Source organism: Macrobrachium nipponense, chromosome 25 (genome assembly GCF_015104395.2).
Source record: "Macrobrachium nipponense isolate FS-2020 chromosome 25, ASM1510439v2, whole genome shotgun sequence".
NCBI classification, from domain to species: domain Eukaryota; kingdom Metazoa; phylum Arthropoda; class Malacostraca; order Decapoda; family Palaemonidae; genus Macrobrachium; species Macrobrachium nipponense.
Window position 1 is genome coordinate 16,692,732 of NC_087214.1, and position 15,000 is coordinate 16,707,731.

Sequence of the window (15,000 nt, forward strand, 5' to 3'; positions counted from 1 at the left end):
AGTGTTTCCATTACAGGTTAGTTTTAACCAAAAAACCTGCTTGCACCTTCTGTGAAACCCATAGTAACAAACAATAAACAGTACTGATAATAATAAAAGTCTTGGCCAAATGGTTCTTAAAAACCGACTTTCGACAACACTGACTCCAGAGTTCAATTCATTTCAAAATTCAAAATACCTTAGTAGTTATTAATAGAACCACGTAACAAATGGAACTTTACTGAGGAACATTCTTAATTCTCTGCTATAAGATCTATCAATGGCTCTACATAAATGAAGAGATACTACGCATTTTTTTCTGTTTTATACGGTAACTTAAATGACTTGACCTAACTGTCGAACTGTGAGCTGTACCTAATCGTCTTCATGGATGTAGTACTGAAACGATTTGGATGCTCGAAATGGCCGCAGTAGAACTTGAAGCGAAACATCGTCTGTAACGAGAATTTTCTCCATTAGATACTTTTTACGGGAAACAGGAGGCTCGATATGAGTACTATTCAATGATGGATATATACGTCTCTCATTAATAGAGAAACAGGAATATATAATTCTTTAAGGAGTTGCTATGAGGCGATGATAATCTCTCTCTGTGGTTTGTTATAATTAAAGAACTGAGCTTTTCTTAAGTATGACCTAAATACCTGCTCTTAAATGTTTCTTGTTCCCGTCCTGTGGTTTTGAATACAATTTGAATTGACTGCATGTCTGGACAAACTGACAAATTCCTTCATAGTTTCTCAAATCATTTTTAACCTCCCAAGTGTCGAGATGTGACAGGGTTTATTTCATCTAAATTTCACAGAACAGGACTGACCAAGGAATGAATACAAACACGAGGCCACAAACAGTTTCATTACTTCAGAAAATGAAGGGTATTTCTCTCTTCCAGTTATCACCAGTTTCTCCTAAAACTCATAGCCTACTATACCAACGAGTTGTTCCAGTCAAAACTCATTCCCGGTCTATTCCAAAGGATTTCTTAATGTACTGCATTCACCAATTTCAATCAAGTTGAAATGAGCAAGAGATCAGTCACTTTTGAAGACCTTTCCATATAAAAAATGATTAATCGTGACGTTATGTTCAAATCAATGTGAGTGATATTGTTATCTGTACTTCGAAGGAGGCGACAATGGCCTTGGAATTAGGCCTATGTCGATTTACTAAAGGTTTATTCTCCGACCAAACTAACAACCAGGTTATGGCAACAAATAGCCCTCTACTTTCTGCCTGACATAAGGCTTATTTTCTGAATAATAATAATAATAATAATAATAATAATAATAATAATATAATAATAATAATAATAATAATAATAAGGACGGACACCACACCAAAAGCAGTCCGCCCTCAGGTTCCTACCCTAGAGGATGTCTGGCAGCTCCAGACGAAAGCTCGTTTCAAGAAAGAGAGAGAGAGAGAGAGAGAGAGAGAGAGACTTTGATATCACAGTTTATCTGTAAAATTCAAACATATACACCGATTATGACACTGTATTTGACCATGACCTCTATAGGCGCTTACTAGCCTGTTCATGTAGCACGGAAAAAGCCGCTATTCGAAAAATAGAGAAGAATCTCTACAAGTGTAACGCTGCTGAAGTAGCCATTACTTTTAATAAAATAATAATAATTAATAATAATAATAATAATAATAATAATAATGATGATAAAGCTACCAGATGGGAGCAACATCAAACACATAGATGAGATAGGATACAAATACCTGGGAATAATGGAAGGAGGGGATATAAAACACCAAGAGATGAAGGACACGATCAGGAAAGAATATATGCAGAGACTCAAGGCGATACTCAAGTCAAAACTCAACGCCGGAAATATGATAAAATCCATAAACACATGGGCAGTGCCAGTAATCGGATACAGCGAAGGAATAGTGGAATGGACGAAGGCAGAACTCCGCAGCATAGATCAGAAAACCAGGAAACATATGACAATACACAAAGCACTACACCCAACAGCAAATACGGACAGACTATGCATAACACGAAAGGAAGGAGGGAGAGGACTACTAAGTATAGAGGACTGCGTCAACATCGAGAACAGAGCACTGGGGCAATATCTGAAAACCAGTGAAGACGAGTGGCTAAAGAGTGCATGGGAAGAAGGACTAATAAAAGTAGACGAAGACCCAGAAATATACAGAGACAGGGGAATGACAGACAGAACAGAGGACTGGCACAACAAACCAATGCACGGACAATACATGAGACAGACTAAAGAACTAGCCAGCGATGACACATGGCAATGGCTACAGAGGGGAGAGCTTAAGAAGGAAACTGAAGGAATGATAACAGCGGCACAAGATCAGGCCCTAAGAACCAGATATGTTCATAGAACGATAGACGGAAATAACATCTCTCCCATATGTAGGAAGTGCAATACAAAAAATGAAACCATACACCACATAGCAAGCGAATGCCCGGCACTTGCACAGAACCAGTACAAAAAGAGGCATGATTCAGTGGCAAAAGCCCTCCACTGGAGTTTGTGCAAGAAACATCAGCTACCTTGCAGTAATAAGTAGTACGAGCACCAACCTGAGGGAGTGATAGAAAACGATCAGGCAAAGATCCTCTGGGACTATGGTATCAGAACAGATAGGGTGATACGTGCAAACAGACCAGACGTGACATTGATTGACAAAGTCAAGAAGAAAGTATCACTCATTGATGTCGCAATACCATGGGACACCAGAGTTGAAGAGAAAGAGAGGGAAAAAATGGATAAGTATCAAGATCTCAAAATAGAAATAAGAAGGATATGGGATATGCCAGTGGAAATCGTACTCATAACCATAGGAGCACTAGGCACGATCCCAAGATCCCTGAAAAGGAATCTAGAAAATCTAGAGGCTGAAGTAGCTCCAGGACTCATGCAGAAGAGTGTGATCCAAGAAACGGCGCACATAGTAAGAAAAGTGATGGACTCCTAAGGAGGCAGGATGCAACCCGGAACCCCACACTATAAATACCACCCAGTCGAATTGGAAGACTGTGATAGAGCAAAAAAAAAAATAAAATAAAATAAAATAATAATAATAATAATAATAATAATAATAATAATAATAATAATAATAATAATAATAATAATAATAATAATAATAATGAGCTGCATCAACTGTCTTTGTGGATGTACTGAAACGACATGACTTTATTCAAATGGCCCTGAAGTGAAGCTCGTCTGTAAAAAAAGAAATAAATAATAAAAAAATAAAAAATCTACATTAATCACATATAATGAAATTTTTTTGATACAATTACAGATGGGCATGAAACTAAAAGCGAATTGTACCAGTCAATTCCTCAAGTAATATACATTAATCTTTGGAACAATAGGATAGGCCTAAAACTACAAAGGAATTATACCATTCAATTCGTCAAGTACTATAAGCTTCGGAACAATAGCACATTATATACAATTTAGGCCGAAGACCAAGCGCTGGGACCTATGATGACGAGATCATTCAGCGCTGACAGGAAAACTGAGAGCACAAGGTCTGACAGGTGTAATTGGAGGAGACCCTTAAAAAAGGAGTTCCAATATGAAACAATGGTTAGAATGGGGTTAAGAAAAGTAAGATCGAAGAAAGAGAATACGAACGGAGGTTCAGCAAAAGAAATGAAAGGGGTTGCAGGTTGGGAACCTAAAGATATACCTTCCGTGCACCGCGCATGAGGAGGTGCACTTACGGTACAAACGCAAAACGGATGCTTTGGGGGCCATGAAAACCAATGAAATTCTCTCTCAAAACAACACCTGAATGGCGCCTTGTAGCGTAACATCAGAAATGTTTGAATGCCATTCAATAATGCCCGATGCAACTGATTATTTATTCTGCTATATTACGAGTTCCTGATGTTGAACGAGACCGACAGAATCTAAGAGATTGGAAAACAGTACGCCATTTTCCTTTTAAAAATGCTGTGATAAGGCATTTTAAAAATGCAGTGCGTCGAGATTTAACGGCGTTTATATCGACTAAAACTTAATATAATGAAATAAAACTGTTTAACATTTCATATTCACATCGCAACCTACGTCAATGATCTCACACACTCGATAGTCAATCATTTTCTTAAGTTCTCTCTCCTTTGCTTGGCAGCCAATGGCAGTCGACCCCCCCCCCCACAACCACAACCCCCGCCCAGCCCTTTTTCTTTTGATGCTGATTTTAATATGCTCAGAATCCTGACTCCCAGGACTAGAAGAGTTCATCGACATGGTACCATGAATGAACGCTGGTCAGCCTCAAATGTCACCTTCGACTTAATAGGTTATAGAAAATCAGTAACAAACATTACCAATAACATTCCAATCGACGTTTCACCCATTTTAAGGACAAAAAAGAAAATCATTTATCATTTGTCAAAACAGTGAACACGGGACAACAACACTTCGAGTTTCAAGCCGTCAGCCTGACTGACTGACTGACTGAAGTCTCCTCGTAAGAATATGATTAGTACCTTCACTTAGCACGTGAAGTGTAGGAATATGCCTTTATTAACAATAACCTCCTAAAATATATACTATCACATTTATTCATCCTTATTTTATGTACATAAACACGGCCTTTTACCCGAAATGCATGTGTGTATAAGAGGCAACTATCGCTAACCGTGAAATCCAAGTAGACTTATTCCCGTAATACATGAGAGTGCTGTAATACCTTCTATCTCTAATAGTACTCGAAGCTATAATGAATTAAAAATAGTTGCCAGGGTCAACCTATATGTACTGAATGTCATTCTACATCTGTAGGTCCCCAGTTCATAGCTTTCATTTTCTGAAGTCAACTTAACTCTCACGCCTTATTCAAAATGGTAGTTCCTTCCAGCAGAAAACTAATTAATAAATTAATAGGGCAGTTATTTGCCATCATACCGCCCTCGGTGGTATGGTAACTGGTAAGGACGCCCATAGGTAAAAACCACAGGTAAAGCTCTCACAACACACCACCCTACAGTGACAGACAGTCACTGCAAATATGCCCTTGGTAACCGTTCCTCATCAGTCAACGAAACCAAGATGAGGAGAAATCAGCATTCTATAACTGACTGATAGATTGCTGGCTACTAAAACTGGCGTCACACATAATTCTATAAGGAACTTTACGAGTAGCAATGGATTATTTAACCAGTCCGCATTGACGAATTATCCGAGACAGCATATTTAACTTATATTTTGCTGGAACTCATCCGGTATGGTCTAGTAAACGGTAATCTAATTATTCCTTTAACCTGTGAGCTTTTGGATACATAGGTGTAAGATTTTCACTGTTGGGAATTTGTGCTATTTCAAAGTTTGAAGTCTTTTGTATTATATAGCGGACATAGTTTTTGAAGGTTTGACTTCCACAATCGAGCCGAAACATGATAGGAATGTCTGGGTAACTACGCATGAACGATTGTGAAATCTATATCACACCAAGGCCTTAAAACAAAGGACAAACGTCCACTGAATGCCAACTAAAATTCCAGTTGGATTCTGTAACGTAATGCATCACGATAAACTAAATCTTGATTGAAACAGTAAAAAAAAATCACTATTTAATGTTGGTTCATACATCCTTTCTAGGCATCCTATTTCCGAACCCCCCTCCGCCGCCCCCGCCCCCCACACCCCAAATTAAGATTTTAACTCACTAGCTCCATACAACAAATTCATTCCCTTATAAGAACAGCAATTCTAGTACTTACCTGTCTTGCAGGTAATCAAGATGGATAAAAACACATTTTAAAGTTCTATTACTCTTCCATTGACAAAGGCTCCAACCCCTGAATGTGTACACACTAGACCACCAGATTTACCTACATAATGTTTTACTGGGGAACTATAAATGTTAATTTGCATATATTTCATCAACATGAGCAGGAGCCACTCCTTTTCAACTGTCCACAGCAAATTTCCACTACCATTTTTCTTGATAAATGCTTTACTGCAATACCCCCCAAGTTCATCACTTAAAACTACATATAAAAGCTTCAATGGCGCCACCACCACTCACAGAGAGGTCAGTTTTGGCTACGGCCAAACATAATTAGAAAATTCTTCCTAAATAACATCACAGCCGCCACAGGAGGACCTTCAGATCAGAGAAAAGACATGATCCCAGATGGAGGAGGAATACTACTTCTTCAGCTAACCTCCGATTGCCAAAGCCTAAAAAATGCAAAGGTTCGATGACGAATGATTTCAACAAATATATCTCCTTCCACCTGGACAGCCTCACTTGCACCTTGGTTTAAAATTCCATTTATATAAGTCAAGGAATACTCCCTGTGAGCAATTGCTATTAATAAGATCAAATTCTTACCAAATATTAAAAAGTACCAAGTCACAGACCAGGCTGCAATGTTTTAAGTCAAATCACAAAACAGCAACACAATTAACTTCGCAAAGTAACGAACTCGGCACATACGAGAAACTGCTTATGAAGCTTCTTTAGGCCTTTCATGAATACTGTGATCAGACATCAAGCGAAGCATACAGTAGGCTATTTGAACCTAGAACAAACTACTACTAGTCAGGCGAGAGAGCATTTGCACATTGTGCACGTATATACCAAGGCTATTCAACAAGATACCTACCGCCTGAAGTGATGAGGGTCCTACAAGAAGAAAGCAAATTCAAAAAAGTCGTCAAGACTATCCTATTCTGCAGGAGCTACGATACTACGAGAAAAACAATAAAAGACAATTACATAAAATAGAATATAAGAAGCACCTTATTTTGAAAAAGGACGAGAACCTGCTGCGCGTATTGCAAGTTAATGAAGCGACGCTTAAAACACGGAATTGACATATGGATACCGTCAACATAACCAGCAGCAGGCATTCCTTTCAATCTCTCTCCAGTTATAGCCTACAGCCCTTTTCCTCGGTAGGCGCCTTAACACAATAATAGTCCGATAATCACATTTATCTGATCTATGACGAAGTTAATACGGGAATCAAGTGGCCCTCGCCTTTATTCGTCCCGAGTGCTCTCAGGAACTTTCACACCATAATGCCGCAGATATCCAGTCATTGTTTATATGACTTTCAATCTCACTTTTTGAACACTTGGCACCAACTCTGCCAGTACGAAGTGAAATACAGCGCAGAAACCAAATACCTTTGGTGCCTAAAGTCACGTAGGATGTAAATGACTAAATTTTTGTTGTCAAAACCTTCAAGGTTTGGCGGCAGCCATTAACACTTAATACGTCCTACTCGTCTCGAGCAAGACGACAAGAATAACCTGCCAAGTCAATAGACGTAACTATGGCGGTAAACTTTGTCGGAAACTAGACTTACGTTAATTAGCGCCAGATTTGTATTTATGCGTTAATTAACGTCAGCTTTATATATATATATATATATATATATATTATATTATATATATATATATATATATATATATAATACATAGATGTATATACATAGTATATGCATAGATATATATAGATATAGATATATATATTAATTAATATATATATATATTATATATATATATATTATATATATATATATATATATAATATATATATCTATATATATACATATATATATATATATATATATATATGTGTGTGTGCGTGTGTGTGTATAAATATATATAACCGGCCAGTAAAATGAAATTGAAATACACACGTGTGGCCGAAAAGTGTACAAACAAAGACCACATACGAGTTGGTTATTTGAGAAAATTCCAGTTTTTTTATACGTCAATATCCATAGCCATTAATGAAAAAATTCGGTCTGCATTAAATTCATAAGCAGGATCCATACAGAGATACTCATATCTTTAATTTAAGCGTTGTTCCAGTTAAAACAAAAAAACCGTAGAGAATTTCTCAGTGTAATGGAAACTAACATCGTTGTGTTTACAATTTCAAATGAAGAAGTTACTTAAGGTAAGAGTGACTGTCCTTCGGAGAAAGTAGCCATTCATTTGGTATGAAGGCTCCGTCGATTTAAAAGTAAAACTAACTAATAACCAGGTTTAGACAAATAAGTATCTAATATCGTTAGTCAAAAAATGAAACAGACTTTCAAAATGAGTTAAAAATCATTACTAATACCGGTATAATGAAATCACCATCTGTTACTTTCTTATTTTCACCAAAGCAACTCAGCAGAAGCAGCAGCAGCAGCAGCGATCAAGAGGAACAAGTATGGAACAGTTTCAACCATAAGTAATTGAAAAGCTTCGATGTGGTCAAGAGGGAAATTCTTCAAGATACAACATCTCCTGTCGAGCTGATAATGAATAAATACCTTGTATGTTTATGGTATTTGAAGCTTGAGGAAAAATGACTTAATCCATGCAAATGAATCTAACTCCTCTTTCAATTTGTCATAATTGCAGAAATGCATCAAATTCTGATACATTTAAGGATCCTGAAAGTAACATTAGCACGTGTAATTATTCAAAACGGTAAAACATTAATGTGATCAAAGATAAATAATAAAAATCCCTTTTGGAATCCAAGACCATAGAGTGGCTGCTCTCACCTTTCAAGAATATTATTTCGTCTTAAAACGTGAATTGTAGCACCATAGCTATTCAGCATCTAATAACATATTACGATATATATTTACCTCGATTCAGCTTCGATGTATTGACCAAAATTATGCGGAACTTGTTCAAGCACTTTGATATACTATGCGAGAGGTTATTTAATGAATCAGTTTATATTCGATGGCTGCTTCTTCTCTCACCAAGGACATCTTCAGTGCGTCAAAATCTGAAACACTGCTTTGAGACAATATATTGTCTTTTATAAGTTTCATTGTATTTGCATATATATAATATATATATAATAATTATATATATATATATATATATATATGCAAATTCAATGAAAATGACACTTATAAAAGACAATATATTGTCTCAAAGCAGTGTTTCAGATTTTGACGCACTGAAGGTGTCCTTGGAGAGAGAGAGAGAGAGAGAGAGAGAGAGAGAGAGAGAGAGAGAGAGAGAGAGAGATGCAAAAGCCAACTAAATTGATCCTAACCTAATCCCGGTCTGAATCGAGAGAATCCCGTATTTTTTCTTCAAACCCCAGACTAATGAAATAACAGGTGGGCGTGGCCGAGACTTGGAGCCGTCAAACTTGCAAACAGCTGATTTAAGATTGATTGGAAAGCTTTCCTTTCCATTCTGATAAAAAGACACGGAGCTGTAACGAATGCAAAACGGGGGCCTTCAACATGCGCTCACACGCGTTTGCATACGTGTGCAAATGTCCCACACCTATCAGTATGCATCCATACATCCTATCAACGGAGAAATTGGGGCGAAAATAGGTACAATATGTTGTTGTTATTATTCAGAAAAACCCTGTTCATATGAAACAAGCCCCATAGATCCTATTCCCGGAGAAGTTTAAATTCAAGCCTCTAAGAATATGTTCGTTGGTGCTCTTGATGGCCATGTTTGATAAGCGTCATAACATTACTACTTAAACTGTCCGGAACCTGAATTAAGAGTCATACCTTTAAATAATTTAAGGATTATAAGCTGGGTCTCACTAACAGCTATCTTCTGCCACTCAGTAGGCGGACAATTCACCTGTGATCACGGTTGTTCCCCTAATTCAAATTCTGTTGCAGATTCGTGACAACTCATTCAGGAGGTACTCGAGTCATTGCTATTTATACTAAGAGAAATATTTAGGAACTTTTTTATTTCTTTATATATTATGTAATTGGGATAGCCATTAATTTTGAAATAGTTTAAAAGAAACTTTATTTCTGAGTCAAATGCCTGCCAGGAGCTGCAGAGAGAATACGCTCTATGTATTAAAGTCTTAATGTTCTTTATTTTGAAGTTAAAGAATGTAGCACTTTGGAAATTCATTCCAAGACCGGTAAAAGTAGATTTTCTAAAAATGCTAAAACTTAAGAGCGACTTATTGTTTGCGGTAGTTTTTGTAATGCTTACATCTAAAAAGTTAAGAATATCATTTTCTTCATGTTCCACGGTAAACTGAATACATGGGTGTTTACTATTTAAGTAATCATGGAACCGCTGTACGGACTTAAATGTCTGAAAACCAAAAATGTGTCGTCAACATACCTGTGATAAACAATTGGTTTAAACTCCAGGGGACAATCATCAAGCCATCGTTTTTCATGAAAACAAAGAAATATGTTGGCCATTGGGGCTGAAAGTGGAGATCCCATTGCGAAACCCTCAAATTGTTTATGGTGCAAATTATTGAATAAAAAGTGATTATCGTTTATGCATAAGTTAAGAAGCGTTTTAAAAGCATTTCTTGAAATATTTTTCACTTGTTCAATGTTATTATAAATAGAGTTTAAAACTATATCAATTGTTTCATTGTGAAAAGGGGGGTGATATCAAAGCTTGCTAGCACCGCACCTTCGGGTATTTCATAAGAATTGATGATGTTCTTGAAATCATACGTGTTTTTTAATGTATACTGATTTTCTGTCAAAGGCTGTAGAAAACTTATTAAAAATTTCGCTAGTTTGTAGGATGGTGCTTTAAAGGCAGACAGAATAGGTCTCAAGTATTCCACTTTTATGAACTTTTGGTAGTCCGTACAATATTGCTGGTGAACTCCCACTTACAAACAACTTGTTATATTCTTCTTCACTAATCGAACCATTCTTTCTGAGCTTTCTTAGTTGGTAATTGATCTTGTCTTCTGTATTCAAGTTTGTTTTATATATATCTTCTTGAGGACACTTCATTAATTTTGAATTGTCAGAGAGAACAGTTTCCACCTTTTCAACATAATCGGCTCTGTTTAATATGACAATGCCGAGACCCTTATCGGACCTAGATATCACAATGTTTTTATTTATTTTCAATTTCTTAAGTATATCCATATCCCTAGTGGAAATGGTGTTAAACGAATAACGAAAAAACTTGGGAATTTTAGTGATAATGCTTCTTACATTATTCACGCACTCCCTAAATTCTCTATTATAGATGGGTTGTTGCCTCAGTCGGTAGAGCAAGTGAAGAAACAACGAAACGGTGAAGAAACAACGAAACGTGTCGCAACAAAAATGTGGTGTCTCTTAACCTACGGTCTTCTTTTCCTACTGAGGTTGAGATTTCCAAAACATCTGTCTACTATATATATATATATATATATATATATATATATATATAATAAATATAATAAATATATATATAATATTATTACAATATATATATATATATATATATATATATATAAAATATATATATATATATATATATATATATATATATATAATATATATGTATATATATATATATATATATATATATATATATATATATATTATATATATATATATATATATATATATAATGAACATTTTTGCCCTGAAGGAAAAGATGAACAGCGAGATAGCCAAGCACTTTCGGTCTAGCAGGACCCTTTACTCAGGCACAACTGATCGCACAGAGGAAAAACATAGTCAAAGTAGGTTTAATATCCAAACTGACATTACAAGAGTAGCAATAAGGTCGATTTCACTCTACAGAAACGAGGAAACGCCTGAGGAGCACGCACGTGGTCAACAGATGATTCATCCAGAAAACAAAACATTTTGAAAAAACAAGGAGGCATATACAACTTATTACCGTGAAATTTAAAAAAAAAATGTTCCCCCCAAAAAATGAGTGAAAGACAAAAAAAGGATAACTATATATATATATATATATATTATATATATATATATATATATATATATATATTATATATATATATATATATATATCATACTATAATATCGAGCGAGAGAGAGAGAGAGAGAGAGAGAGAGAGAGAGAAATAATAACTACATACATGTGGGACTAATTAATTAGTAGTTCATTTATTTTAAGCTCCTTCATAAACATTTCACAAATATATATATTATTATTAATATATATAGTATATATTATATATATATATGCGAGCGAGAGAGAGAGAGAGAGAGAGAGAGAAGAGAGAGAAAGAAGAGGAGAAGAAAAAAAAGAGAGGAAATAATAACTACACTACATTGTTGGGGACTAATTAATTAGTAGTTCATTTATTTTAAGCTCCTTCATAAACATTTCACAAATATATGAGTCCTAATGGTATAATCCCAGACTAAGATTTAGGTTGTTTTTATTAGTGATTTGTACAATTGCTGATTCCAGTAAATTTCTTGAAACATAATCATTAGATCAATTACAGAGGTATCGCCCCAATTAATACAATGAGATTTTCCACTCAGATGGATAAACAGTGCATTTGAAGTCTGGGCTGTTCTAACTGAATACATATGCTGCTTAATACGTACACATAAATTTTTACTTGACTGTCCAACGTAAAAAGATGGGCAATCCTTATAAGGAATTTTGAAAATGATGTTATTTGTTACGGGACTATTCTTAATTAGCATATCTTTAATGGTATTGTTATAAGAGAACACTACATTAACATTAAACGATTGATTCTGAGGTTTCAAATCCACGCAAGTAAGGCAAGCTAAGTACATTTTTAGGGATTTCTTTTTCATTACTAGCAACACTATAAAACTTTTTGTGAGCTTTTTGATAATATAAATCAATTAAATGAGGTGGGTAGCAGAGATCGTTTCCTATCTTTTTTATGTATTCTATTTCTTGGTCAAGATATTGTGGACTCGTGATACGCAAAGCACGTAAGAACACACACACACACACACACACCAGTCTGACAACTCATAAAGGACTGGCAAATCCACACGACAACAAGCTCTCTTTGATCGAAGTGGAATGACACCTTCAATGGAAATGAGATCGAAGAAAGCTACAGAAATACGGTCACTACAGAAACAGAGCCCAGGCAGGTTACTATACGATGGAATTCGTCCAACTAAACATTTTCGAAACCTGCTAAAAACAAAATCTTTCTAAAACCGGATAAAGAACACTCGAACCTCCCTAAAATCAGCACACCCGGCTTTGATTCGAAAAGCAACAGATGTACAAACACACCACCAAGCTCTGCAAAAATGAATAGGCCTACTGCAATCGGCAACAAAGTTTTCACTTTGGCCAAGCACGGAAGTGATGTTCGGTCGGTTTATTACATAATAAAGGTATTTATTGTAAATATCAAGCCTTCGTGGGGCTTCTGTACAAGAAAATGAACTCATTGAGACTGCACATAGTATACATTGGATGATAAAACGCAAAGGCAGGTGGCTCTGTGAGAAGCTGTCTAGAAAGACTGGTTCAGTACATGGTATACAAATTCATAATAAACGCAAATGATCACGTCTCAGTCGAGTTACCAACAAACGCTCCATTGTCCTAAAATCTAACAAAACCTTCGTGCATATTGAAATGGAACATCACTCTGCGAAAGACTCATTCCAGGGTATTAATCTTTACCTTTCATGACTGAATTGACCCACATTTGTCGAAGTTTCCCGTATTTCGTTTTCAGGTTAGAATTCACTGGATCTTAACTGGTGATGATGTCTAACACGCTCTACAAAACATTTCACATCCAAACTCTTCATGATTCATAAAGGCTACGAATACATCACAAGAGCATTTACAAATCGTGGATTGAATAAAGTTATATCACTTTTCAATTTGTCACGAAGGAATATATGATATTTTTCCTTAACACTGCGTCCAGAACAAAACAAAATAACGCTGACTTTTACGAGATGTCAAGACTATAAACATCCAGGAAACAGCCTTTTGTCTCCAAAAGACCTTCTGCTCCCACCAATGCTTTGGAAAGATAAACTTCGAATGCTGCAATGAACTGAATCACTTTAAGACGTCAGTGCATGCAATTTCTACTGCTTTTTTGGGGGGGCACTGCAACCCTGATTGTCATTGAATGTGTTGTTAGGTAATTGTAATGTAAGTGCTCCCTTCCAGATGTAATTTTAATTGAGACAGTACAATTCCAAATAATATATAAACACATATATACTGAGTACCAGAGAAATTATATAAACAAGAATAATAATAATAAAAAAGTCTTGAATCCAGCCTCAAAGCCCGACTGAAAGTCTGCATGACATTGGCAAGAGCAAATTTGTCACTGATAAAAAAATTCACATCATCGTGATAAACGTATGCAATATATAAAAACGCAATTATATATTTTAAGTAACTTTCTAACTGATTATACGCAAGTAACGGCCAATGCTGTAATATTTAGACAACTATGTATATATCCCCCATTTCCTTAAATACATTTTTCCTTTTTTGGCTTGTAATCGGAAAATAAACATCCAGGAAGGTAACATACTTCGTAATACATCGACTGTAAGGAAAGAAAACGGACCAATTTGAATTAGAAAACACTCAATTTCATGGGGTACCAATCTAAATTGTTAGCTGCATTTGGCTTTCTTTAACGGAAGTTCCTTTCAAGTTGAGTGTGTTCACAGCTACAGAAAAAAAAAAGGTTAATGTAATTATAAGGACTCAAGCCACTGATTAATCTAATGAATGTTTCGTAGGCCGCAGAAACAATATACAGCGTTGTCATTGAAATCAACCTGAATGTCAGAGAGAGAGAGAGAGAGAGGGAGGAGAGAGAGAGAGAGAGAGAGAGAGAGAGAGAGAGAGTTTTACTGCGAGATAGCAGCTAAAACAACTCTGTAGTGTTGCAGCAGAGTTCTGATAATGGACCCCATGTCGAGCACTCGAGAATAAAGTGGCAAAAAATTGAAGAAATTGACTACCTTGAAATTGACTGCCTCTGTGTTGAGTGTATCACCTTTGCACATCCGGCCCGAAGTTGGGTGTGGCATTTCAACCAGTTTTCCATCTTAGAAATTTAATTATAAAAGTGAACAGCACAGGAATGAGGCGATACACTGACGCGGAATAACGCCCAGATCGACGACACGGGGAGTTGGAGACGCATGCAAGCTCTCTCTCTCTCTCTCTCCTCAAATACAAGATTTCATCATACCAATTTTGGCAGCACAAAGCATGTAAAAAAACCAGCTAAATAATTGTTGCCAAGTTCTATTGG

The 15,000-nt window shown here is 36.0% G+C and overlaps 1 long non-coding RNA gene across 1 annotated transcript in view; it reads right to left on the reverse strand.

Annotated features, from left to right (window-relative positions):
- Positions 1 to 106: 106 nt before the first annotated feature.
- LOC135199178 (uncharacterized) overlaps positions 107 to 15,000 on the reverse strand; it is an 85,297-nt gene continuing 70,403 nt past the window's right edge. The window contains exon 3 of the long non-coding RNA XR_010310951.1: positions 107 to 434. This is a non-coding gene — a long non-coding RNA (uncharacterized LOC135199178). The remainder of the gene's footprint in view (positions 435 to 15,000) is intronic.